This window comes from Canis lupus, chromosome 20, assembly GCF_011100685.1.
Source record: "Canis lupus familiaris isolate Mischka breed German Shepherd chromosome 20, alternate assembly UU_Cfam_GSD_1.0, whole genome shotgun sequence".
NCBI classification, from domain to species: domain Eukaryota; kingdom Metazoa; phylum Chordata; class Mammalia; order Carnivora; family Canidae; genus Canis; species Canis lupus.
Genome location: NC_049241.1, coordinates 14501890 through 14529787, shown reverse-complemented (window position 1 = coordinate 14529787; position 27898 = coordinate 14501890). Strand labels below are relative to the sequence as shown.

The following is a 27898-nucleotide window of genomic DNA, read 5'->3' as shown; positions in this document are numbered from 1 at the left end:
CTCTACTACAAAGAGAACATGAACTCTGGTGATAAGTTAATAAATTATTAGTAAAACTAAAGTACTGCTTTCATTACCTCTCTTTTAAAACAGTAGAATATTGCTGGTGCCTTTAATATGGATAAGGTGACTGGCCAGAAGAAGCTTTTACTGTTACTTGTTTCATATTTTTAATAATAAATTGGCAGCCTTCAGATCCACGGCTTTATAGTTTCCTGGGAGGAAGGAGACATGGTCTGATTTCAGGGCTAGGTTAGAACCATCTAAGTCCCTTAGAGAAGAGGTAAATTAAGTCCTTGAACTACCTCAGCAGTGCCTTTGTTCAGAGAAAATAGCTCTGTAGCGTCAAATGGATTTAAGTGATCATGAAAATATTCAAACCAAAGTGGCATGTAATTAAGAGCAATTAGAACTGAAGTGATGTGACTGGATATTAAAACCAGACATGCAGTGTTTGTGCCTTCTCAGTAGACACAAGGCAGATAATTTGGGCTCCTCCTAACTTTGTCATCTCTAGAAATAAAATCTGCTAGACTGCTCAGATGTATAGATGCTATGTAAATATTGAAGGTCTAGGATCATATACTATGTTTGACCCTATATTTCTGCTGTATAGTCTTATCCTCATATTTCAGTCACAGATATGCCAGAGTTAATTAGATCTCTACTAGTAAATATCCATCATAGTGTTTCTAAATCCCTTTTGCCAAATGATCTAATTAGAGCAACACTTGGCTCTCTATATAATTACAACATATGGCACCTAGAGGGTACATATAGTAGAATTATAGGTTTCCTGATGAGAAATCCAGGTGGTGAGTAAAAGACTCTATTAAACAAAGTTGGTGTGTGTGTATATGTGTGTGTGTGTGTGTGTTTTAATGTATACAGTCCCTCCTACTCTCCCCAGAATAAGAAATATTTTGTAATTCAACCATCCTTCCCCCATGAAACAACATAATTATATCATAAAATGGGAGTTTTAAAATTTAAAAGAAAACAAATAATTGATAATATTAGCATAAATTATTTAACCCTCCATGCCTTTAAAAATTATCATGTATAGCAAATTGGCAATGCTGGAAGCAGCTCAGTGTCAATGAATTATTTGATGGGATATATTCCTCCATCAAGCAAGATCACTTACCTAATATATAACAAAAAATGGGACTGAATCCCTCAGCCGATAAGAAAGAAGAGTTTCTTAATGCCTATTTATCATCTCTGGAAGTAGATAAACCAGTTTGGGAAGATGATAAACTCAGTTTCAGTCTATTGAATATGAAGGGCTTGTCACGTGGTAGTATTTTGGAGCCTACTTGCACAGGCTTGAAAGAGCTGATTGGACACTTTTCTTCCCAGGTCCATGTTACTGATGTCACTTTGGTAGTTTGACATTGACCAAAATGGGAATATTCACACCATGGAAACTGGCACAAGTCAGGACATTTTTTCCACAGAGAAAGAGTGGTTAAACATTAACCAGTAAATCATTGCTTGTGGGACATTGTACAGACAGTTTGGAGTTCGTGAGACAGATCAAGACTGGAAACATAGCTTTCCAACTCATCTTTTTTGAAGTGATATGGGTGAATAAGGTTCACGGAGAGAAGATGGAAAACTAAAGTGCTCTGAATAGACTTTTCTGAATTGTGTCAAGTGCAGAAGAGAGAGAAAGAAACCAAAAAATTCATCAGAAAACTAAGAGGAGAACCAGGAAATTGGAGTGTTGTGAAATTCTAGATGAGAGAGTGTCATACATAGGGATTGCCAGATGTCACTGAGAGGTCATAAAGAATGAGGACGACCAACTATATATATTTGGTGTGGTGATAATGAAGTCAAAAGTAGACTAGAAAAAAAAAAAAGTAGACTAGAAATAAATACTTTCAATAAGAGCAAAAGCTCTACTGGGTGGATGATAAGCAGCTGGGTGCAGAACTAGTTTTTGCAGATGTTATGTAATCAAAAGAGGATGTTTGGGTATACTGGAGGAGAGTGACATATTTGGGGCACGGAGCCTTACTCAGACGAAGAACACTGGAGTATATTTATAGTCTGAGGAGCTCACACTGGTAAAGAAGGAGTTAAAGATATAAGGGAGGGGAGATGATTCTCAAGGGGACAGAGGGATATTGGATATGAAATAAATTGTTATGGGAAAGAGGGATGAACATGTCTTCTCTGACTGTGGGAAGGAACAGAGGATGGGCAAGGACACAGAGTAATAGTATGAAAGAGAAAGTTGAGGACTTTCATGTAATATGGCCTTGACCATGATTTCAATAAAATGAGAGTCAATGTCATCTTTTGAAAGTGTGGATGTGGGGTAAGGGGGGCAATTGTGTGCTTCAGAGAAAGACATCTGGATTGTCTTCTGTGGTCAATACTATAGAAATTAAAATTTGGATTGTGCTTTTCATATTTTCAGTTGCTTTCACATATGTTGACTTTCCCACATATTGATTTGCTCTAAAAAGTTTTATTCCAAAAGAGGTGGTTTGTTCCAAAGGATGCATAAAGTTGTTAAAGAAAAAATGAGGCTTGACTGCTGTTAACACCAAGAAAAATGTTTTTCAGGTGAATTCAATATGTTCTGACTCCGAAAAAAAAAAAAAAAGAAAGAAAGAAAAACAATGTACTTTAAAATTACTATAGCCCTTTCTCATTTTCTCAAGGACTCACTCCTTCAGCCATCCCTGCTCTTTCCTAGATTGTCAAACTCTCCTTCCTCTTTTGTCTATTAGAACATTCTGGTCAGCATTTGTTCATCTTCCTTATCTGCTTTGCCTCCTTTTTTCTACCTCCACTCTGTCCCTAGGCGATCCTGTCTCCTTCCATGCCTTTATATACCATCTACACTAACTACTCCCAAATGTACATCTTCAGTTCCTTATCTCCCCTGAGCAATATGGGCTTAACACGTCCAAAACAAAACTCACTGCTGCCACCAACCTCCACCCTAAAACCTGTTCTCCCAGTTACCTCATTCTCCCTCTTGTTGCTTAAGCTGGAAACATAGAAATCATCTCTTATTTCTCTCTTTTCAACAGCCCATAAATCCAGTATATTAGTAAACTTAGAAAATTCTACATCTGTAGAATATATGGAATCTATCCCCTTTTTCCATCTGCACAGCCGGTACCCTGGCCCCACCACTATCCTCTCTTGTTGGATTATTGCAGCAGCCCCGTCTTAGTCCATGAAGACTACTATAAAAAAATTACCGTAGACTGGGTGGCTTAAACAACACACATTTATTTCTCACAGTGCTAGAGGCTGGAAGTCCAAGGTCAAGGCACCAGCAGATTCAGAGTCTGATGAGAGCCAGCTTCCTGGTTCCTAGACAATTGTCTTCTCACTGTGTCCTCACATGATGGAATGAGGGAGAGAACTCTCTGATGTCTTTTGTATAAGAGTGCTAATCCTATTCATTGGGGCTGCACCTCATCACCTGATCACCTCCCAAAGCCCCACCTCCTAACACCATTACACTGTTAGGATTACAACATAAGAATGTTGAGGAGGCACAAATATTCAGTCCATGACACCTCCTAACTGACTGCCCTGCTTCTATACTCACCCCTTTCCAACCTGTTCTCTGCACCATAACCAGAATGGTCTTTTTAAAACATAAATCAAATCTCATCACTAACCCTTAAAATATAAACTAAGCTGTTGACAGTGATGTTCAAGGGACCACATGATCTGACTCCTTATTTTCTTATTTCTGGGTTCTGTTTCAGTAACCTTCCCTCACAGATCTTAAGAGCCAAGATATCTAAGGTCAAGTGTATCTTCTTTCCCATTAGATCACCAATGCCTACTTTCCTTTTCAATTCCTTCCTTGTAATTTGTGATTACACATGTGTATCTTATTCTACCTGACTATTATGTATCTTTCCCATCTGATGTGTAAGCTGGATGAGAACAGGACCTGGTTTTAGTCACTGCTTTTTATCCAGTGCTAGCACAGGAATACTTCTGTGAGATTTCTTCAATAGTTGTAGAATAAATGAAGAAAGAAATCAATGAACATTGCACAAAGGATTGGAGGTTGCCTACAAAAACAATACAAGCAATAGAAAAGATATAAGTAAATAATTTAGGGTGTGGGAATAATGGGAAATTATCAGAAAAAAAATGGAAAAGATCAGAAACAAAATTAGTACATGGAAATACACTCCATATAATTCATAGATTTGGATGTAGTTGTCTTGCTACCTAATCAAAGAGAGAAACATAATTAATTAAAAGAGCTATAGTGTTTATAAGATTAAAAGCAATTGTTTTGCCTCATAAGAGAACTTTAAAAAAATATTCTTCATGAGATACAATTACTATAGTAGATACAAAAAAGATTTCATAGATGTGGCAAAATTTTCATATAGTTGGCAAGTCATACATTGATAAAGGGCAAGTTAGTGAATTCCTTTCTGTGAGGTAGAGCCAACTATATACTTGGGTTTGTTTGTTTTTTAATGGAGAGGCTTGACCCACGGGTAAAGTTTTTAAGTATTTACAACAGTATTTTCTAGTTCTTGGGGTAGGATTGGGGGGGACAGGGACAGGGATGATGCATTTTGTGTAATGCAGTATTCTGCAATCAAGTAAGTAGGAAATGCAGGGTCTATATTTCAGACCTTCTCAGAACCCTTAGGATATTATTTGCATGGAGAATTTCCAAGAATTATGTTTCCCAAATTGGAAATGAGTTTTATTGCATAGAATACCTCAAGAGATAAGGGTTTCAGGAGGAAAAAATCTTTGGAAAACTGATGTAAGTGAATATATGTGTTCACTTACTTTAGAAATTCCATCACTAATTGTCATGGACAGAATTGCACTAAGGGCTGGCTAGAAGAAATTTCAATATTGTAATTACTAGCAAGAATATGAGATACAGCTGTTCTGTTACCAATTTTACAATACCAGTTTAGACCAGATCTATACTATAAAATAGGCCAAAGAGAATCATTAAGACACATGGTGGAATGCTACCTGAAGGATGGTACAAATATGCAATTTCCATGTGAGAATCAGTGTACAGGCTTTTGAAGCATTTAGCCCACATGTGATTCCTGTCCACAGAGTCAAAGATAAGGTATGCTGGGCAAAAGCTACAAACAGTCTCAAGTTTTTCCAGACATATTTTTCCACAAGAGTGTTAGGTATTATACCTGAATAGCTGAACTGAAAAGAGACCAGCTCTTTCTTTTTGGAATAATAGTATGAATGATACAAGCCTACAATTAGCTAAGGAAGAACAAAGCTTTATTCCTGGTTTCTTAAGGTGTGCAGAGGCTGAAAGTTTGAAGGTAGTTAAGCAGGAACACTCAGCAATTTCTGAGCGGTTTCATCTTCCTCTTTAATTTGGCACCCAGCAATTTATGTTGATTGGTAAATACTTGGCTATAAAGACAACAGTGGTATTCAAATCATTATACTATGTATTTTTAGAATGCTAGATAATATTAATAATGCTCACAGTTATCTACCAAGTGGCTTGGAAGTGTTTGCTTTTTCTGGAAGGAAGACACATAGTATACACTTTGCCTATGGATATATGCATTTGTATTTATGATTATATAATAATGGGATTGTGGTCCTATTGTAAAACAAAACAAAACACCATTGATGAGCTATTCCTAAGATTTCTTTACTAATCACCTTTACTTTTATTATTCAAACAACCAGAGTCACAAGGTAAGAATGTAGCCCAAAGAAAAATGAATTGTATTTTGTTTTGCTTTGTCTTCTTTTTACTGCACACCTTCAAACATCACACTTGCTGTATTAAATTTATATTAACAGTAACATTTTGTGATAGAGTAGAAATTACACTTTCCATTTTATGATTGGAAGCACTGTAACACAAAATAAAAAATATTGAACCCAAATAATGGAATTAAAGCTCAGAATACTATCCAGCCTAGAACACAGTAAACTAGCTCCTCCTCTATCAGAGCACATTCATTTGCTTTCTAATATTTCAAAGCCAACACCCATGATGTTGATGATGGAGCTTTTATCATTTCTACTTTCCATAAACCCATTTGGTATTTAATCGTGAATTTATACAGTGATTTTATTTCACTGAATACTGAACTCAATTAAACATCTACCAAAAACAAAGCAAAGCATAAAAGAAACTATGTATAAGCAAATAGTTTTAAATTTCAAATGGTCTTTATCCTTATTTAACAAATATTTGAGGCAACTGAATTGAAGTAAAAAAAAAAAAAATACTATGAACATTCCTTTGAAGCTTGTTGGAAGCCTGTATAAGGCTACTGTCTTAGATTGCATATCCTAGAAATAAACCCTGAGATAGAAAGTTGCACATAGAAGGTTTGCTAGAGAATATTTACTGGGGCTACACGAGGAAATGAGGAAATAACTGAGCAAAAGGAGAAGCTACCTGTCAATGCAGTTGCATTTGAGGCTTCAGCGAATCCCATTGATAGTTCTAGAACTGGATTGCCCTTCAGAGTGGTTCCATCTTGAGGCAAGGGGGACTGGTCTTTGAAACCCTAGATCACTAGTTCACCAGTTTCAGCCTATCACATAGAAGGGAGATAAGTTACCTTGTACAGGCAATTCCCCCACTACAGAGGGCTCTTCAGTGAGGGACATGGCTGTGAAGCTGTCAACAACCAAGACTCTTAGCCTAATACCTGTGACTTTTTTTTATGCAAATAGTGAGTTTCTTTTCTGTAGTTTGAATTGCATGAACAAAGCCCCCTTTAGTTAGCCTAACTGGATATATGCCCCTTGCCAAGAAGGTGGGTATATGTCAGCCCTGAAAATAAACGCTAAAAGAAAGGAAGAAGAATCTGTTTTACAAACATGACTACATGGATCCACATTCATTTGGAGAAGATTTGAATGATAGAAGTGTTCTCTACTATTCATATATAAGTCATAGTAAGTACACCATGTGTAGGGTCCAGAGATTCCTATCTTCCTTGAAGGAAATCTATCTTTTCATGGTGCTAAGGTCATCTCTGGTTCTGAGAAGTTAGGGTCAGATGAAGCATGAGAGATTAATAGGCCAGTGGTTTTCAACCTATTTCTACTCCCCCAGCATACCTCAGGGCTGTAACACATCTCTGTCACAGGAAATGGTTCATCACACACTAATTATAGAAGGAAGAAAAAATGGTAAAGTGATGGAGGAAAGGATCCTAGGCAGAGCGGTGCCTGGATAGCTCAGTTCGTTAAATACCTTACTCTTGGTCTCAGCTCAGGTCATGATCTCGAGGTCCTGGGATCGAACCCTGCATTGGGCTCTGCACTCAGCTCAGAGTCTGCTTCAGATTCTCTCTCCCTCTCCCTCCTGTTCTCTCTCTCTCTCTCTCTCTCTCTTTCAAGCAGGTAAATAAAATCTTTTAAAAAAACAATCACAGGCAGAATAGGATTTGAAAAATCTCTCCCAAACATTGTCATGCATGGCTTTTCAACCTATGGAAATGACTGGTTCCCCCCAGCACTTTTATTATACATTTAGTAGAAAAGTGGGGTTAGATGACTCATAGCAGCTCTCACAACTCAGTGTTAGCATATACGTTCTCATGTAACAATATGTATAAACTAAAGAAACCTCTTCCCATTCTTGTGCTGGCAGTAAAGCTTTATATCAAGAGTAGTATTTAAATTCTAGAAAGGTACCACCAGAAGGTCCCAAAAGTCATCCAGCCAAGAGTTCACTGAATCTGTTTTGCAAAATGGTTTTCTTTGGCAGGCATTGTATATTAGCTGGCATCATGTTTAATTTTCTTAAATTAAGTTCTAACCATTAAAATTTGGAATATGTCATGTAATCCAGATTTCTGACTTATTTTTAAAAACTGGATCATCAGTAACAGTCAGCCTGAATTTCAATAGGCAATAACTGGCTGGAGCTGAGAAACAAGTTATCTTTTTATCAGGGCATGAAATCTCCTGTTAGCCACACAACTTTGTACCTTATATTAAGATATAGTGTCAGTTGCCATTTATTATTGCTCTTGCATTATTGTTTTTCTTACAGTAGAGTTAAAATAAAAGCTACATATTTCTGGTATCTATTTCTCTATCAAAAAGTAAAAATAAGAAAGCTTGGCCAAAGGTCCATACATTTTAGGAAAATACAGAAAAAGAGTATATTTTCTTATGTTTACAATGAATATTCTGTTTTTCATATATAAGCAAAATTTGTCATGAAAACTTATTCTTACCTGTTTTATTCATTTATATTACCCACCTGGCCCCTGTAAGCAATGACATTTGTAGATCTAGAGCTAGCTCTGAACCTTTATGTAACTAGAGACAATTTGGAAGAACAAGATGGTTTGGAATCAGACTAGCTGTGGCAGCCTAGCCAAGAGCCCATTTTCTAATACACAGCACAGTGAGCTTTTCATTTTCCCATGAATGGTTAAATACTAGAATTACTGTGTTTTGTCTTCCCTGGAGATTCTGTTAATCCACTGGTGTTTTTCCTCCTCTTTTTGTCTTTGTTTCATTTGTCATACTGACATGCATGACAGGTTGTCAATTATCCCTCTTTCCAGATTATATTAAAATCTGAGCGTAAAAGGTCTATCCAGATCCCTCGCCCATTATAAATACCAGGCATCTAACAATACCCAAGTGAAGGTTTTCTCTGCTGTTTTCCTGAGCAGGTGGTTGTCAGCCTACGTTAGTGCTTGATAGATAAAACAGAGAATTAAACTTGCCTTTTAAAGTACGAAATTATTTTATTCTAACATTAATGTTCATATTAAACTCCTGTGCCATTAAAGCTATCTCTTTTAAATGCTTGTGCACTGGGTACATTGTTTACTCAATTTAATTTAGGGAGGGGAAGCCTCATACAAGGAAAATGGGTGTTTGAACTGGTTTTTACCAGTCACCAGCCATGTGAATGAGAGTCCAATTAAATAGTGGCTCACTAGGACTCGTATAATAGTAACATCTGTTATCTTAATTAAACAACTTACTATATAAAGGCGCTTTCATGGCTCACTTTGTTAGAGCAGGTTCTGACCTAGCAACTCAAGGAAGGTTTGTTCTCTTTGTGGCATTTGGTTGTCGGTGATGTTCCCAGTTGGTCCCATTATGTTTTAAAACTGACAGGTTTGTGATCTGCAAACATACACATATGTTCAAGCCCACAGAACCTGGGGGAAGGATGGAACTAAAGTTCATGATGCAAAGTAGAGGAGATAAAATAAGGAAAACCCTGAGTAGGAATTATTTATATTCATGCCAGCCTACTTGGATGTTATGACTCAAAGGAATGGAATAGGGAGGAGGGACAAGTAATGGAGGAGGGAAAGTGATTGTCAGCCATCAGGGAAGACTCTTACATGCAGGTACTGGTTGTAGTCCTGCATCTGTATGTTTGAAATCCAATGCAGTCTAAAAACCAAAGAGATTTTTTTTTCTTTTTCCTTCTTATTAATTTACTTGTTTACTTTGGGCACTTTTGCAACAAATTCATTTGATGGCAGAAATAATCATGTAGGGAAGCCTGGGTTGCTCAGTGGTTGAGCATCTACCTTTGACTCAGGTCGTGATCCTGGAGTCCTGGGATCGAGTTCCACATCAGCCTGCTTCTCCCTTTGCCTATGTCTCTGACTCTCTGTGTCTCCATTTAGTAAATAAATAAAATCTTAAAAATAAAGAGAAGAAAGAAAGAAAGAAAGAAAGAAAGAAAGAAAGAAAGAAAGAAAGAAAGAAAAGAAAGAGAGAGAGAGAGAGAAAGAAAGAAAGAAAGAAAGAAAGAAAGAAGAAAGAAAGAAAGAAAGAAAGAAAGAAAGAAAGAAAGAAAGAAAGAAAGAAAGAAAGAAAGAAAGAAAGAATCATGTACTGGATTGCGAGGTAATGCATCAGACTTTTTTGGGAGATGTCATGTAAAATAAGCCATGTCCCAGAGTATGTTTCTAATAAAAGAAATCTGGAATTCTAGAACACAGCTTTCTTTGAGGGTTCTTGATAAGGGTTACACATTAGACCATTTAAAGAAGATAAACTGAATCTCAGTGATATGAAGTATCTTGCTTATGGGTAGACAGCTAATAAGCTCCTCTACTTGCTTTGTATTCACTTTAGACACGGTTTCTTCTTGCCACACCCTGGAGGGTCTTACATAGCCCAGCCGCTGCTTGTCTCTCTGACAATATCTGCCATTAGCCAGCTCTTTCATTTAGCTGTAACCACATAGGATTTATAGCTAATCAAAGATATCAGGCTTTTTTTTTTCTGCCTCAGGGCCTTTGTGCTTGTTTCTCCCCCTGACTGAAACCCCCTTCTCATTGATCTTCAGTGGCCCGCTTCCTCTTGTCCTACATCTCAACTGACATGCTACTTCATTCAAAAAGACCTTGCTCCTATCATGAAAACCAAAAATGAGGATATCAGAAAGAGTTTGGATATTATGAAATTTATTTTATCTGCATAGCAACTAGTTTTTCTTTTTCCTGATAAGAGCATCTCAATCATTCTCTCAGGAAGTGCCTTTCCCCATTACTTGTAATCTTCCTGGATCTCTCAGTTCAAATGCTATTTCCTTACTGTTGGGGGGCGGGGGGGGCGTTGGGCAGGCACAGGCTGAGCCAGCCAGACTCTCCCTCCTCAGGAATCAGAACTTTCCTATGGGCAGGGCATGGTTAGAGTAGAGTCATTCTGATGGCAGCTCCCTGGGGATACTGCCCCTTAGATTCTAATCTAGATCCCCAGAGCTACTACTGATTGCCCTTCTTCCTCAGCCCTGTTCAGGCTTTCCAGATTGTGAACTATCATATAATCCTTTCAATAAATTAACTGAAGTCCATTTCAGTTACATATAACCTAAACACTCTAACTGGTATAGGCAAACAGATGGATAATCTGCCACAAGATTTTTGTTGTTGTTTAAATCCACATAGAAAAAAAAAGAAGCAACTCTTTAATGGCATTTGGGCATTTATCTTAGTTCTTAAAATGATTACATCTTAACACATTCAAAGTAGACAACTTGCTAACTTGAATATCTATAACCTTCTGGGGGCAGTTTGAAACATTTTGCCTCACAGAAGCAGTTGCATTTGACTTAACCACACTTACCTACCTAAATACCTCATCCAGAAGAATGGGGCTGTTGAGCCGGTGAAGATGAAGGATTTCCTGGAAGTGTTACAGATGCATCTTCTCCAGAGAGCTCTTTTCTCAAAGAAGGAGAGCACACACTGGAGTGTAATGCTGCCCATTCCCATGGGCATGTACTTGGCATTCTGGTTATGACACTGGAATCTGTGAAGTTCCCTGGATGAAATCTTTTGGATGCCTTTGTGCAGACTCAGGTTATCTGGCATCTGTATCCTCACAGAATGAGTCATTGTATTTCTCTGCTTCATTGATTCTCGCTGAGGGAGATTTGGACAATGGTCCTGAACCTGCCAAATGAGTTTAGGAAGCCCCTAACACATCAGTAGCTTGTTATATAAGCATCTTGTGCTCAGCAGTTAGGCCTGCCACTGTCTGTGATGAGCACGTTCCCATCCCAATGACAGCCAGATGGGGTCCTTTGCCCACTTCTATGCATGACATTAGAGCTCAGAGATGTTGCAATAGACCTTCTTCAGCAAAATGAGTGCCTTTTGCCCTAACAGCACTAGGATAGCATTGGGGCACAATATCAAAGGCAACATGTGACCCCGTCCCGTCGGAGGTTCTCATTTGAGTTCCCCTGACAGTTCCTTCTGGCGGTGAAGGGATAAAAGATGCCCCACCATTCTTGGATGAATTGGTTTGAAGTTTGCATGAAGGCCTTACCAAATCCTTAGATGACCTAATCTTTATTTTAATAGCCCATGCACTCTTCTTTTATAGCATTTGAGGTTATAGTTACTGGTTTCCACTCTGTCTCCTGGAAAGAATTACCTGTCTTGGTCATGGTATCTCAAGCACTTAACACAGTATTTGGCGCTTAATAGATAATAAATATAAATATTTATTTATAATTTCTCACCAGGAAACTTTCAGTCCTTCATATGTATATATCAGAATAACAAATTTGGCTCATTTCTCTATAACAGTTCCATTTATTACTTTCATTACAAATCCTCTATTGCAAGTGTCAAAATTATAATATGTATGAATGTATGCCTTTAGTAACTTTACCTTTAAAATGCTATTTTAAAATGGAGTTTTGTTTTGGAATGCCAGGATTTTAATCCCCAAACTAGCCACATGGGTCCCTGCGCTAGGGGTGCCTAGAGCAAATGGGTGGACTACAGGAAACTCTACAGACTTAACATCGGCTATGGCAAGACCCAAGAGGTTCCCAACTCTATACCTATGTGCCTGGCAGGTTCTGGGAGTCACCCAGAAAGGCTAGATGTTAACCCTGGCTTGAAGCCCCACATCTTGGAGAGAAGTCCTGCTGCCCCTGCAGTAGAGAGCTTCTTAAAGCAGAGGTAGAAAAGGAGAAGAGAAAGCATAAGAACTACTTTTTTTTTTTTTCCCCAAACTAGCCATATCCAAAGCCTTAGTCAGATGGTGTCATAGATATAGATGGGGCCTGTCCAGGCTCACAGCTTCCCATGGTATTTTGAACAGTTAGTCCCAAAATCTCTTGCAAGCAGGCACAATTGCAGGGCCATGAAAAGGACTAGATGTGTGGAATGGAGTCCAGAGGCCCAGTTTTGCCACCTATTTAGCCTTAAACACTTAAGGCTTAATTCTTGTCTTTAAAATAGACTAAATAAGAAATATCTGTGGTGTTCTGGTAAGACTTCATTAGATGAAAAAGTGCTGGGGCAGTCCGGGTGGCTCAGTGGTTTAGCGCCGCATTGGGCTCCCTGCATGGAGCCTGCTTCTCCCTCTGCCTGTGTTTCTGCCTCTCTCTCTCCCCCTCTCTGTGTCTCTCATGAATAAATAAATAAAATCTTTAAAAAAAAGATGAAAAAGTGCTTTATAAATGGTAAAGCTTTCTGGAGGCTTTATTCTATAGATTGCAAATCTACACATATTTTTTACAAAAATGAAGTTACGATGTACCTATTTTATGACGTGACTTATTTATTTAAGGTATATAGTAGATATCATTCCATAATGTAAATATAGAACATATTTTAATTTTTATGGCTCAATCATATGGCAAAATATGATTTTGTTAAGTCACTACAAATAGTAGTTTTCAATGTTTCAGTATCTTCTTGAGAAACACTGTTTAACTTGCTGCATGAAGTTTACATCAACCACAGCAAGACTAGGATTCTGATTGAGAATTGCAGTAGAAATTAAGGGAATTTCTAAGCAGCCATATTTTGGGCACTTCCAACAGCATGGTTACAGTAACCACTATCATTATCAAGTTCTGATATATACTAGGTGTTTTACATACACTGGGTCTAAATCTCTCCAAAGTATTCCAGCTCATTATTATTATGCTCATTTTATACTTGACAGAACTAAAGCTTATCAAAATTAACTAACCTACTGATAGCCCTACAGGGTAAGTGGCAAAGCCAGAATTCATTTATAGATTTATTTGACTTCAAAACACAACGTCCATCATATCAATATCTCATGAGATCTCAAACTCAACATACCCAGATCTGACCTCATCACCTCACCCTGCCCTCAAATGCATCCCAACTGTGCACCTCATTTCTAGCAGACTACCCTAATGAGAAAACTTTCCTTCCACTGCCCTGAAACCACTCTTGTTAAGGTTAATGACCTGTGATTAACAAATCTCATGGTCAGTACTCATTCTTCAATTTGGCCTCTCAGCAGCATTTGATACACAGTGGATCACACCTCCCATTATAAAAGTCTTACTTTACTTACTATCCAGGATGTTGGGTTTCCTTCTACACTCCGGCCTCCCTTCTCAGTGATCTGGTGTATTCTCATCTCTACAACCTCTAAACTGACCCAGTGCCCAGTGTTGGGACCTCTTCTCTATCTCCTCTTCCTAGGTGTCTTATCTTCATTTAGTCTATAGCCTGATAAGCTATCTAAATGCTGGGCAAATCCAAGTTTAGATCATCAGCCCAGACTTCTTCCAAAAACTCCAGAGTGGTATATTTAATAGTCTATTCAACATCTACCTAGGTTTTTGCTATCTATCCTTGTCACAAAAGTTCTAAGTCCAATATGTAAAATGTTTTTCCCATCAATGAAAGCTGAGAAAAAGCTGTCAGGCTTTGTTGGGCCTATTGATTTGAATGACATCTTCTCCAAACCACCCTGAGGAATTCATTGATTAATACAGTCATTACTTCATCAATTTATTCACTCAAATATTTAGTAATAACATCACATGCCAAGTACTACAGTAAGATTCTAGATAAAAATTTTAGAACCATTTATCTAAGCAATAAGGAATTCTAAATTAAATTGATAACTTTGGAATTGCCTTTAGTTTCTATAATACACAGTAAAAGGAAGAGTTTTGAATTGCTCATTCCCAAATTCACTTTTCTAAAATATGCATAATTCTTTCCAAAATGGAGATTTATTTGGATGTCATAAAAGATAATTACAGCTTTATAAAACTGACCTGAAGGAGATTGAGTTTTCATTCAGAAACCTTAACTTGATTGCCTACACATCACCCAGCATACTCTGGTCCCTCTGCTTGATGTCATTATGTCAGCTTGTCTTCTAGAGAGAAAGAGGAAACTTCACCGAAATGAACAAGGTCTTTCACCTTCTCCCTTTGGGTTACATGAAGAAGCTATTTATGAGAGTTGTCCCCCGGTGCCCATTGGGAACTTGCAAAAGATCAATTACTACAGATGGACAGTATGTCTGGTCTTTCTCCCCCCTTTCCACATATTAAATTGTCACTATGTCAAATGTCTTGTCATCAAATATGGTGCTGCAAGGAAATTGCAATTATATTTATCAGTTTTTTTCTCTGACCTTTGGATTTCATTCAGTCTACAGAGAATCCCTCTAGGTGGTTCAGAGAACATGTGTCATCCAAATCAATAGGCCAACAACACCAGACTCCTTCCTCTTTTCACTGAGGGGGAAAGCTGTTCATGTATTAGATTCAGAACTTTTTATGCCTAGGATGAATAGCAAAGACCTATGGCTTCAGTGCATTTAATCTTGTAGTGTAATAACATTATAGTCATGTAGTCTAGGTCTAGTGAGTAATTACAATAATACCATATGGAGTTTTCTAGTGTTTTCATCCTCTGTGCCTGTACTAATTTTGAGCTTGTCTCTGGATGGTTTTGTTTAGATTTTAAAATCTTGGCTTTTGTTTTCTAATTATTTTCTCTCACCACAAGAATTCCTACTGTCAGAATTCAGCAGGTTGTAAAACTGATGTTTAACCATACACCCTCTCCCTCCCCACATCACTTGGAATATTTTGAGGGGACTCCTGGCAGATAACAGCAGGTAGGTTCTCCAGCGGTGCAATCTAATTTTAATATTGGCGAAAGCAGAACTCATCAAGAAGGCAAATCTGCCATGAAAAGTCTTATAAAACATTCCAAAATTAAATGGACCATTACAAAATAGTAGGCAGAGGAGAGACAGCCAGGTGCTCACCAAAATCTAATAGCTGAACTTTAAAAGTCACACATAATGAGCAGACTAGATGCAAAATCCACCTTAAAGATAAAATATTCCTCAAGACTCAAGTCTGAAATACATATAAATCGTATTTACTAGCATGACTCAGCTATCACCACAGTAAATGATTCCTGCATGGATTAGTCAAGTGGAGTATATTAGACCACTTCTCATTGCAAGTGACAAAATAAACATAGACTCAGCTGGTCTTTCCATCATGTTGACTCTTTCTCCTCATGGCCAAAAATGGCTGCAGCAGCTCCAGACCTTAAAACTGTAGACATTTAATTACAGAAGGAAATAAGAATTATTTTCCACAAAGTCCCAGAACAGGCTCACTGCAGATCATTGACTCAGATTGGGTCATGTGATCATCCCTAACCAGTCACTATGACCAGAAAACATTAAATTCTGTGATCATTATAACCCTGAGTCCCATGTTTCACTCTAAGGTTTAGTAGTGAAACCTAACAAAATCATATGGCTGAGACTAGAAGAGGAGTGCATTTTCAAATGGCTATTTTTAGAGTTAGAACCAGTGGATGCTAGGCACAACTGCCTATACAAGAAGGTATGGAAGATAGGGTGGAGAAGTTTGAACCCATGTGCATAGTGGTGGGAACATAAAATGATGCAGCCACTATGAAAAAAAAAGTATGGAGATTTCTCAAATTTAAAATAAGATACCACGTGATCTAGAAATTACACTAATAGGTATATCTTCAAAAGAACTGAAACAGGGACTCAAACAGGTTAACTAAGAAAAAAAAAGGACACAAATCACCAATATCAAAAATGAAAAATGTTATCCAAAATATACAAAGAACCTTAAAACTCAACCAGAAGAAAACAAAAAACCCAACTTTAATGAGCCAAAGGCCTTAACATACAAGAAAAAGACCTACAAATGGCAAATAATCAAATGAAAATATGCTCCACATTAAATGTCATCAGAAAAATGCAGATTACAACAATAATGAGATAATACTACACTATAATGGCCAAAATCTCGAATATAACAAATCTAAATGCTGGTGAGGATTTGAAGCAACAGTAACTCTCTTTCATTACTGGAGTGAATGAAAAAATTGTGCAGCCACTTTGAAAGATAGTTAGTGGTTTCTTACAAAACTAAACACGCTCTTACCAAATGATCAACTAATTCCACTCCTTGGTATTTACTCAGAGGAGCTTAAAACTTAAACCTACGCAAAAACCTGTGCACAAATGTTTATAGCGCCTTTATTCATAATTACCAAAACTTGGAAGCAACAAAGATACCTTCAGTTGTAGGCTAATGGATAAACTATACATCCAGATAATGGGATATTACTTATTGCAAAAAATAAATGAACTACCAAGCCATGAAAAAACATAGAAGAACATTAGTTAATTGTGTATTGCTAAGTCAAAAACGCCAAAATGAATAGCTACACAATTGTGATTCCAACTACATGATATTGTGGAAAAGGCAAAACTATGGAGAGTAAAAAGATCATTGGTTGCCAGGGTGTCAGACTATAGGAATTCACCAGCATAACTCAGACTGTTAAATCCTCATAGCAGCCAGCCTAGCATTTTCTCTGCTACCTTGGCAATGCAGTCCTTTAAGCTTTATTGTAAACAATCTGTATTTTTTTTTAATTACCCCTGTCATTACTTCCCCTGGTACAACTGTGAGTGATAAAAGGAAGACAGATATTGAGTCTATCTCAAGAAGCATACAAAATATAAACATTATAATACACTGTAGAGAGCAAGAACTCTATTTTTTTTTAAGATTTATTTTTTTATTTGATGGAGGGGTGCAGAGGGAGAGTAAGAGAATCTCAAGGGAGAGGAATCTCAAGGGAATCTCAACTCAAGGGAATCTCAACTCAAAGGAATCTCAAGGGAGAAGAGAATCTCAAGAATCTCAGAGAAATAAATAAAAATGTGTTTATTTATTTTAGAGAGCAGAAGAGAGAGAGGCAGAGGGACAGGAAGAAAATCTCAAGAGAGCCTGAGGCGGGGCTTGATCTCACAACCTTGAAATTGTGACCTGAACCAAAACCAAGAGTCAGATGCTCAACAGACTGAGCCACCAGGTGCCCCAAAAGCAGGAAATCCCTTAAGAAACACTGAAATCAAGGGCTGAAAGAATGAAGGGGAAGCAGAAAGAAATTCAAGATGGGAGAATCAGAACAGTCTTCATAAAAGAGAGAACACCTAAGAGGTGCCTTACATGACAAGGAAGCAGTACATTTGTGCAGGAGGGTGTGGTGAGGTATTCCATGCATTCCAGGAGTAAAGTGAATCAATTAAAACTAGAGCTAGGGAATATAAATTTTATGAACTTCCAGATTCCTGCATAACTTCAGAGCAACTGGCATAAAGATGAAAAAGCCATTTCATTGATTAGTTATTTTGCCCAAACAACTTGTTTGACAAAAATTAATCTCCTTATGGAACAGAAGAGTCAGCAGTCATTTGATTATCCATACATACACCTACAGATAAAGTCACACATGTAATGAGAGCAGGTAAGGCATTAATTGAAATCAGAGCTCTCAGTGTCTTTGCCAGAGCCTTTCTCTGGATCACAGTGCATAAAATATATAAGTACTTATAGTTAGCTATAAACTATTCCTTTGTGCATTGGAATAGATATCATTACAGGAATGACTACAGCAATATCTTGACATCAAGAAAAGAATACAATCCTTTGAAGTCCTTTTAGGTCCAGGAAATTAGCTTCTAGGGGGAAATATTTTAAAAACAAGAAGTTGGGTAATATTCTCAAAGCAGATTTTCAGGAGGCAGTATATTTCAGTTATGTCCACAATATCTGTAGAGGACCTGTAAAAAGCTCTTTAAAATTATAACTACCTAATCATATTTCAATATGGTGGGACCAGAAAATTCTCAAGTCTATACAAGCTGTTTGTGAATTCTTCAGAATGTTTATAATTTTGATAGCCCTTTTCACATTTAGTCCTCTCTACTAACTGTGTGAAAATCATTGAGGAGCTATCTCTTGGATTAGAATTGGTATATACAAGTCTAATTATTATTTTTAAATAAATCATTTTCTTACCATTAGATGGAATATCTAGTCCATACCACATTTAATTGAGAGAATTGATCCTTTATTTTGGGACCGATGTTAATTTGTGAGTGACTGATTTATCAAAAAGAAATCTTCAACTCATTAGAAATCATTTGGGATCTATAGAAATCTTTTGGTTTCCTCCAGAGGTAAATTCCCCCAAAGACTTTTAACACCTATTAATTCTTTGTCTCACAAGTTTGAGAGCATGCTGTCAGTTCAGAGAAAATGGATAAGAAAATGTTAAAACCAGCTTAAATAACTTTCTAGTTCTATTTAACTTTGGTATAACTTCAATGAAAATATTTCAAGTCAGCATTTCAAATTCAACTGCCAAGGCTCAGGTAATATTTCCTGGACTCAATCATATGGGCATGAAACACTGCAGCTATATCTTCAAAGTCCTTTGAAAATCTGTCTCATGATATCTTTAGAAGAAAATATTCCAAAATGAAATGAAGAACTTCATTTTCAGCTGAATTTTCTCTACATCTGTCACCTTCTTAGGTGTGGGTTCTGAATTTTAAAATATTTCTCTTTTGAACCTGTAGATGCTAAAAGGCTACATCCCTAGTGAAAATTGGTTTGAGATAATTCCCTGAAAAACTTTTGTTGAGGTGTACAGTTGTCACTTTGATTCACATAGAACCAGGAGGATGTAATAAGTAATAATGACTAATGCCCCTTTAAAAGATAAAGCTTCTCTGTTTTCTCTTGTTCACAGGTGTTTTAAATGTCTGTAGGTACTTTATGAAAACTGCTCATGCCTTAAATAAATATAAGTATTCCTTTTTGGTACTATACTGTCTCTCTGAAAAACAAAAATCATTGAGGCAACTTACATTGCAGGCTATATACAATAAGACTTATATAAACAGTAAGACCATGTATAAGGGAAATGAATACATTAATAATGATTTAGCTAAGTAAATATTAATATTTTGAGCTTCCTAGTATTCTAAGCCAAAAGGGAAAACAGTGAGCTACTATAAAGTTCATTATCTCAAGAATATTCTTGAAAAAAAAAAAAAAACTTTCTCTTGATAATAAATTTACTACTTGAACCTAGTAGCAGATTGACTGCAGTAATGTCTCCAATTTTTTTACTTTGCCTATATCCATGCCCTTTGGCAATGCCTTCCCACTTTGATTCTGGGCTTGGCCATGTGACTTGCTTTGGCCTGTGCACTATTAGTAATATTGATGCAAGCAGATACTTTAAAACATGCTTGTTTAAAGTATGTTGGCTCTGGGTGGCTCAGGGGTTGAGCATCTGCCTTCCGCTCCGGTCATGATCCCAAGGTTCTGGGATCAAGTCCCACATCAGGCTCCCCACAGGGAGCCTGCTTCTCCCTCTGCCTGTGTCTCTGCCTCTCTGTGTCTCTCATTAATAAATAATACAATCTTTAAAAAAAAAAAAAACATGCTTGTACATTGGAGCCTTTCTGCCACTGCTTTTCAAAACCTGTCATTGCCATGCAAATACAACAGTAAAGGAAGCCTGCTGGATAAGGGAGAGACACATGGCCCAGTCACCCCTGTCACCCCAAGCAACATTTAGCTGACCTGCAAACTCATGAGCAATTATACTTGTTGTTTTAAGCAGCTAAGCTGAGGAATTATTTGTTATACAGTGATAACTAACTGATACAGATCATCATACAAGGGATATTTAGTAATGCATTGGATGGTGTCTTGCATGGTAGTTTTTCAGCAACTACAGAAATATCTTCAATATAACAAATGATAATCCTTGAAAACATATCTTACATAAAAATAAACATACTTTTTATTTGACTCAGTGACCACTATTTAAAATGTTTGAATTCCTGCTGGAGATAGCATACCTCTGAACCAAACCACCTTGTCATTAGAAAATAGCCATTCTTTCAGTCATGCACAGCAACCATAATTATTGGATGGGTAAGCAAAGGCTATTCTGACTCTCTTCAAGGCTGTAAATGAGGCCTGGAGACAATGAAATTACCAGACAGTGGTTTAGCCATGGTGTCCTGCTCCAAGGGTGAAAACAAAGCCATCTGCACACAATAACCTTTGGGAAACATTTTATAAAGGTAAATTAGTCTTTAAAAAAGTGTCCTTTTTCAATCCAGTTGATACTTGAAAATTTTGCATTTCTACTTTTAATGGCACTTCTTATAAAAATCTGTTCTCTTGGGATCCCTGGGTGGCGCAGCGGTTTGGCGCCTGCCTTTGGCCCAGGGCGCGATCCTGGAGACCCGGGATCGAGTCCCACATCAGGCTCCTGGTGCATGGAGCCTGCTTCTCCCTCTGCCTGTGTCTCTGCCTCTCTCTCTCTCTCTGTGACTATCATAAATAAATTAATTAATTAATTAAAAAAAATCTGTTCTCTTATTCTTCCTCATCAAAGTCTATTTCAGCTTGCAAAAACATGCCAAAGACAATTAATTTGAAAACTTAAGTTATACAAAAGATGTCATTTGAATCCCAAGAATTATTGAACCTTTGAACCTTAAAAATCACTTAGGCCATTCCCTTCTGTTTCCTCAATTCCTTCCAATAAAGGCCTAACTTGTCTAGCTCTCTTCTGCTAAAAAAAAAGAAAAAAAGAAAAAAAAAAAAAGAAAAGAAAGAAAACACCAGTAATAGAAACTCATGCCTTTTCATGGAGACTAGTCCCCCTTAGGGAATTTTTATTTATTAAAATGTTTATCCATAAAAAGAGTTTATATCTTTTAGTTTTAAGCCAGCTTCCCGGTGTGGTACAGGAGAAATCCAAGCTTTCTTTCTATACATTCTTCCAAATATTTGAAGACAGCAGCTCTCCTTACCTCAGGTTCACCCAAGTCCTTTGTTTGCCCAGCTAAATGTGTCAGCGTTCTTTGGTTGCAATTAACAGAAATAACTCTAGCTAACTCAAGCAAACAAGAATTTTATTGGAAGGATATGAGGGACTTAAAAAATCCATGGAAGAAGCAGGTTTAAAACTAAATGGGCCCAAGGTAGCTCCCTGGGGCTAGGAAATAGGAAATGCAGAAGCTGTTTCTTTTACAGGAATAGTTTGATCAGGCTGTCACTGCTGACTTAACCTCCAATTATGTTAAGGCTCTTTGTCCTACTATTCTAGAGGAACATGGTTATAAATAAGGTGGCATTTGTGCCAGGGCACAGAGGAAGAGGGAGCCCCTGACTATGGCCCCACCACATTGGATCCAGTGGCAAAAGATGTCCTCAAAAGAAAATGTTAATCAAAAAGGACAATGGATGCTAGATAGTCAAAAAACAACAGACACAGATGTTGAGCACCATTCTTTCATTCTCATGTGAAGAGGCATTAGGTCCCATCTCTCTTCTTCCCACGGGTCATCTAACATCCTGGGCTGTTCTCTTCTTGCACGGTGTTTTTTTTTTTTTTTATTGGTGTTCAATTTACTAACATACAGAATAACACCCAGTGCCCGTCACCCATTCACTCCCACCCCCCGCCCTCCTCCCCTTCTACCACCCCTAGTTCGTTTCCCAGAGTTAGCAGTCTTTACGTTCTGTCTCCCTTTCTGATATTTCCCACACATTTCTTCTCCCTTCCCTTATTTTCCCTTTCACTATTATTTATATTCCCCAAATGAATGAGAACATATAATGTTTGTCCTTCTCCGACTGACTTACTTCACTCAGCATAATACCCTCCAGTTCCATCCACGTTGAAGCAAATGGTGGGTATTTGTACAGCCTGAAAATAAAAGGTTGGAGAACCATTTACCATTCGAATGGTCCTCTTGCACGGTGTTTAGTATGATCAGCGTAGAGTGGAGTAGGGCTAACCTTTCCCGCATTCTGGATGCTGTGTATCTATTAATGCAACCTACAATTATGTTCACATTCTTGGCAATCTCATCATTCCATTGATTCACGCTGAGTATAAGTCACCTGAAATTTAGTAATTACTTTTCTCACTGTTCCTCTAGTCTATGCTATGTTTTATTCCATCATGAGCATATCTTTTCCTCTTCCAGTATACACTCTTCCGCTTTCTGTTACCTCCTTGTTTCTCTTGGTTAACTGTTTTGCTTCAGATCTCAGTGGCATCATTTACTTAGACCCCATCCCCCTTATTATAAACTCTTATAATGAATACCATGTACTTCTCCTTTATAGCAGCTATTATGATATAATTTTACATTTATACATATCATTTGTCTTCACATTTTGTAGAAATAAATTCTAAATCTCTTACTAGATGACCTACCCAAGCTTTAGCAACCAAACTTATCTTTTATCTCACTAGCCTTCTTTCTGTTCCTGGAGCACACAAATCTATCATATTAGTGTCTGTACTTTATTCTTAGTGCATATTGCTCAACTGAATTATCACATTCATATATTTGCTTTATTGTTTATTACCCCCTAAAATTTAAGCTCCTGGAGAACAGTGACATTATTTGTCTTATTTACTGCTATATACTCAATACCCAGAAGATTTCAGAGACCATACTGAATACTCAAGAACTATTTGTTGAATTAATGAATGTAAGAATAGTTACCTGTAGAATAAATGATCTTAATCCAAAGAGTGTATGTTCCATGAGGCCAGAACTTCATCAGCTTGGCTCACCTTTCTAGTGCCTTTCTAGTGCAGTGCCAGACATACAATAAGTTCTTCTTACACATCTCCTTAACAAATGAAAGAATATCATATTTTCACTATTAATACATTAGATGACCTTCATAGAGACATTTATATTTATCCCTATTAACTGTAATTTACTATAATATTCAGCCTAACATTCCAGATGATGGAGATCATTTAGGAATTTGATTGTCATCCAAAATGTGGTTTCTGCCTCATGATAGGACTCTGACTGATTCTCAACTTTGTGTCATCTGGAAAGCAATTAGCATGTTATCTTTGCCCTCATTCAAGTGGTCAACAATCTTATTGGAGAAATTTGGCCACTATCAAGATTGCATCTATGTAAGAAAATTAGACCAGGAACTAGCAATATTCTAGTCCCATCAATTAGTTTTGAGCGTTTAGTGTGAATAAATCAGACTCATTTCCCATCAAATTGACTTAGTAATTGTGTTGACTCTTTCATCCATCATCGTCTGAGAATTGAAAGACTTGAGTTAAAATTCCAAGTCTGCTAATAAGTAGTTTAATGTTTCTCTAATTTTAAGGAGCATGCGAATATCTAGAAATCTTATTAAAAGAAAGACTTTGATTCAGAAGGTCTAGGCTAAAGTCTGATATTCTGTAATTCTTACAAGCACCCAGATATTACAGTGCTGCTGATCCATGGACCAGACTTTGAGTAAGGACCAGGTAATCCTGGCTAATAATGATAAACACCATCCCTTCCCCTATGTTCACCAGTTTTGTTTCTAAAATTCTACATATTAGTGAAATCATAAGAGGAGGAAAAATAAAATAATAAAATAAAATAATAAAATAAAATAAAATAAAATAAAATAAAATAAAATAAAAACAGAGAGGGAGACAAACCATAAGAGACTCTTAATTACGAGAAACAGAGGATTACTGGAGGGGGTACAAACAAGGGGGATGTGGTAACTGGGTGATGATATTAAGGAGGGCAAGTGATATGATGAGCACTGAGTGTTATATGCAACTGATGAATCACTAAATAATACCCCTGAAACTAACAATACACTATATGTTAACTAACTTGTATTTAAATAAAATCTAAAATAATAATAATAATAATAATAATCACCAGACTTATACAAGTATAGCACTTTGCAGTCTTCAAAGCACTTTTTGGTAAATTAATTTTTTAAAAATCACTACAATAACCCAATGTTTCATTTATAAAGAAACCAAGGCTTAGGGATCCCTGGGTGGCACAGCGGTTTGGCACCTGCCTTTGGCCCGGGGCGTGATCCTGAGACCCGGGATTGAATCCCATGTCAGGCTCCCGGTGCATGGAGCCTGCTTCTCCCTCTGCCTATGTCTCTGCCTCTCTTTCTCTCTGTGTGACTATCATAAAAAAATAAAAATTAAAAAAAAAAGAAGAAAAGAAACCAAGGCTTAGAAAACTTGTGATTTGTCTATAATTGAATATCTAGTTAAATAGCACAACTGAATATTTAACCATGTTTCTCCAAAAACAGTGATTGTTCCACTTTACACAGGACTTCATGTCACCTCTCTGGGCCTCATTCATTCGTTCATTCAAAATGAATTTACTTATGCTTCTCTACACATCAGGCACTGTAATAGGGGCTGAGGATATGGAAATGAATGAAGCAAAGGTCATACTATGGTTTTTGACTTGCAGATTGAGTGTCCCCTCCTAACAGTAATATTCTATGATTATATAAAAGTGTTCCATATTTACAAAATGTAATTATAGAATGAAGGCATTATCTTAGGCATCATTTTCTACCTGCACGGCCTCAAAATTAATAAACTCAAATTTAGCTGATTATTACCTCTATATAAAACTTCTTCCCATATTCTCTGATTGCAATCAAGCATGTCTGAACCTTCATTCATTCCCCATTCACATCCATCCAATCAGTACCCAATTCTCCTTCTAAATTGTCCTTCTGTGCTTTTTTTTTTTTTTTTTTTTTTTTTTGTGGCCATCTTGGCCACTGCTGCCTTAGTTCATGTTCTTTGTATCTCTTGTCTAGTCTAACAGCATCCAATTGCAGTTTCTGTAATGATGGAAATATCCTGTATCTGCTCTGTCCAATATGGTAGCCTCTTGCTATATGCAGCTAATGAGCACTAGAAAGGTAGCTAACGTAACTAACAGACTGAGATTTAAATTTCATTATATTTTAATTAATTTGAATTTAAGTAGCCATATATGCTTAGTAGCTATCTCATGGACAGCATACATCTGGACTCCTGTGGGAGTTTCCTACGAGGTTTCATTGCCTTCCATCTTGTACTCAAAGTCATTTCTTCATTCATTCATCAGTGTGATCTTTCTAAAATGCAAATCCTATGGTATCCCTTCCATACCTTAAATCCCTTTACCTAGCATAAAGTCTTTGCTTCTTTTTTTTTTAAGATCTTATTTATTTATTTATTTATCTATTTATTTATTTATTTATTTATGAGAGAGACAGTGTGCCCATGCATGCAAGTAGGGGAAAGGGCAGAGGGGGAGGGAGAGGAGAGAATCCCAAGCAGACTCTGAATTGAACCTGGAGCCCGAAGGGGGCTCAGTTTCATAACCCTAAGATCATGACCTGAGGCAAAACCAAGAGTCCAGTGCTCAACCTTAGTAAGCCACTCAAGTGCCCCTAAAATCTTTGCTTCTAACAAGACTTACAGGACTCTGTGACCTAGGCCTTTGCTGAATCCTCTAGACCCTTCTGACTCAGAATGAACGCCTGACCAGAATGTATCGCCTTTCTGCATAATCTCCTTTCAACATATGTATAGAACTCCTACATATCCTTGAAGAATCATTGTGTGTCCATGAAAACCTTTCATAATTCACTCCCACCAAGGACCTCCACTATATATTTTCAGAATACCCTATGACTACATATATCCTCTGAGTTAACCACATTATCTAATCTGTTACTTACTGATGGTTATCTGTTATATACTGATTAGATAACATTTATCTAATCTGATATTTACTGTGGCAATAATCACATTATCCTAATCTGTTATTTACTGATGCTAATGATGTTTCTTGAAGGCCAGGGACTATTTCCTATTCATCTTTATTGCCTAAGAACCTACCATGATTGGTAAATACTCATAGTCACTGAATAAAGGTGAGATGGAAAGAAGGAGAAAAAAAAGAAAGGAAGAATTAAACCAGATTATATAAATATTTTCTTTTTAATCTTGGCTGTTCACTCTTTGGGAATTTCAGTTTTCCAGTTAACTTTATCTACTAACCATTGACAGCTGGTATAAATCCAAGCTGGACATGTTTTTTGGATGGCTTTCCTATAAACAACTGATATTTTGAATTTAGTTTCAACTGTATAAAATAAAAGACATTATGTCTTCTCTACATAGCCAGATTGTTTCAATAAGCCAAATTGTTTTTCCTTTTGCTACAGTGTCTGAATCTGACTATGTGGACTGGTGATACAATCATAGACTTTAAAAGCCGGAAAACAGTCCCACTCCATCATGTTTTAGAGGAGGAAACTGTACAACTTGCTAATGATGAGTCAGTAAACGAGTGATGAATTCAGTCAAACCTTTGATGTATAGGGACTAATTCTAAAAGTCAAAGTCTGGAAGGAAAGATATTTTACAAATATCTATTTCAGAAGAATTTGTAAAACATACACACAAAACCATAACAATGATTTTGATGAGATTCAACATAAAACAAAAGTTACAAAGTTATGCCACCTTTTATACTGCACATTGGTCAGTGAAAAGTAGGGTGGGTCATCTGTCTTTGAACCATGACCATTTTCAGTTGGTGTTAAGGGAAGTCTGCTTATCTCAAAAGCCCATGCCTTTGGGCTTCTGTTCAGATGGTATCAGCTGGAACAAATAAGCTGAGATTGCATTTGCTGTTTTTCTGCACTAATCTCAAGAACAGTTCCAAAAATGGTTTGTCAGCAGCCGAACCGAGTGCAGAATCTGTGGGCATGTACATATTTCTCTCACAAGAAAATCACTTTTTAAGTTTCTTGGAAGTTGATTACAATATGCTTTTTTTCCCCTCCTCAAAAGTAAGATAAGTATCAGAATCTATCATTTTGTACTTTGGAATGTATTCCTAAACAGATAAAAAAGTACATCAGCACTGAGAAAAATGTGGAAGAGCCAAGCTAAATGTATAGAGGATATAATCTCTCCAAAGAACTCTGTCACATGTAGACAAAGTGAGGTGAAGAACTGAGCTGTTATCCAGGGAATTTGTCTGGTTTGGGTCATGAACTTGACAGTTCAGACGTCCTCTTCCCAAATAATTTGTGCCTGTTTTTTCTGAAAAACTGAAATAGCACTAACAACAAAATGTGAACCTTGTATAATTCTGTTACAAGGCACAAAAGGATTTCAGTGATAAGTCACCAAAATGGAAGCCAAACACTTGTATGTCTCATCCAGTCAAGATCACTGTGAATTATTTTAATACCAGTCACTTCTCAGAACAGCCCCCCAGTAGTTCCACCACCAGCACCATAGAACAAACATGTCTTAATACAACCTCTCTGAGTCATTACTGCACCATATTTTGAACACAAAGATGAAAAGAACTCTATTTCAAGAGCTTATAGCCTGGTGAGGAGGTAGGTAGGGAG

General features: G+C 37.1%; 1 protein-coding gene and 1 long non-coding RNA gene across 24 annotated transcripts in view; one reads left to right on the top strand and one right to left on the bottom strand.

Annotated features, from left to right (window-relative positions):
• CNTN4 (contactin 4) overlaps nucleotides 1–27898 on the top strand; it is a 916127-nt gene that overhangs the window by 799311 nt on the left and 88918 nt on the right. The gene's annotated exons all lie outside the window — the stretch shown is intronic.
• The window catches only part of LOC102153282, a 172003-nt gene that overhangs the window by 100540 nt on the left and 43565 nt on the right, over nucleotides 1–27898 (bottom strand). For 3 of the 11 annotated variants that reach the window (XR_005374698.1, XR_005374688.1, XR_005374691.1), the window contains 4 exons: nucleotides 23179–23308; nucleotides 22304–22367; nucleotides 20503–20708; nucleotides 14537–14640 (listed from right to left, as the gene is read on the bottom strand). This is a non-coding gene — a long non-coding RNA (uncharacterized LOC102153282). Of the gene's footprint in view, nucleotides 1–5272; nucleotides 5413–11141; nucleotides 11421–14536; nucleotides 14641–20502; nucleotides 20709–22303; nucleotides 22368–23178; nucleotides 23309–27898 lie in introns of those variants that run through there. The other 8 variants (XR_005374689.1, XR_005374694.1, XR_005374690.1 and 5 more) reach the window with 6 other exon arrangements.